Below are 840 nucleotides of genomic sequence, written 5' to 3'. Positions count from 1 at the left end.
AGGCGAGGGCTGCCCGGGGGGCCTCCACACCCCAGCCCAGCCTGCCCTTTCTAAAAAGCCAAAGACCAAAGCCAGGCAGATAAGATGAAACTCATTCCTTCCCCCTCCTTTCTCTCCTTTTTTCTTTTCTTTGTACAGTATGGTAATTTTTGCCTTGGTGCCTCGCTCGCAAACCACCTCAAACGCCACACATTGGTCCCAGCAGATAGACTCTCGCAAGGTATCACTAGAAATCAGGGCACGAAACCACCATTCCCTGCCTTTATCGGTAACTTTCGAGCCTTCTCGATTCTGCTGCAACACATGAACAACCTCCTAAAAATGATGCCTGCGCAGTTAAAATGGCTCCTGTATCACTTACCACCCTGAGCTTGCAGCAGAGCAGGGCAGGGATCCTTTTGGATTGTGCCCCCAGGTTTCTGACCGCCTATCTCATCAAGAAAGATGGCTCTGGGAACCTATGGAGCTTCATTTTCTTCACCGTTCAAACAACTCCTTACGCCTTAGACAGAATCCTTCACCTTCCTTTCGATGCAGCAAGCCTAGCATCAATTAAATTTTGGCGCAGGAGCCAACCGGTTTCAACTCATTCAAGTTCAAAGACATGGCGACGATTTGTTAATACGAAAACAGCCCTTTTAGGAAACAGTCCCTTAAAAAGCGATCTAATTTGGGGAATGTGAGTCTAATATCGTAGCAGGGACTCCGCTGGAATAAGGCAGAGCTGGGGGTCCCCGCCTGCCAAAGCATTTTCACCCTGGGGTCGGTTCCCAGCCCAGCTCTGAGCATTCCATATCCCTCCCCCCCCCCCCCCCCCTTCTCCCTTCCCTCATCTTACTT

The sequence above is a fragment of the Aptenodytes forsteri genome, unplaced genomic scaffold (assembly GCF_000699145.1).
Source record: "Aptenodytes forsteri isolate BGI_AS27 unplaced genomic scaffold, ASM69914v1 Scaffold257, whole genome shotgun sequence".
Classification (NCBI taxonomy): Eukaryota; Metazoa; Chordata; class Aves; order Sphenisciformes; family Spheniscidae; genus Aptenodytes; species Aptenodytes forsteri.
The sequence above is the reverse complement of the archived record's forward strand: the minus strand, read 5'-3'. Positions refer to the sequence as shown.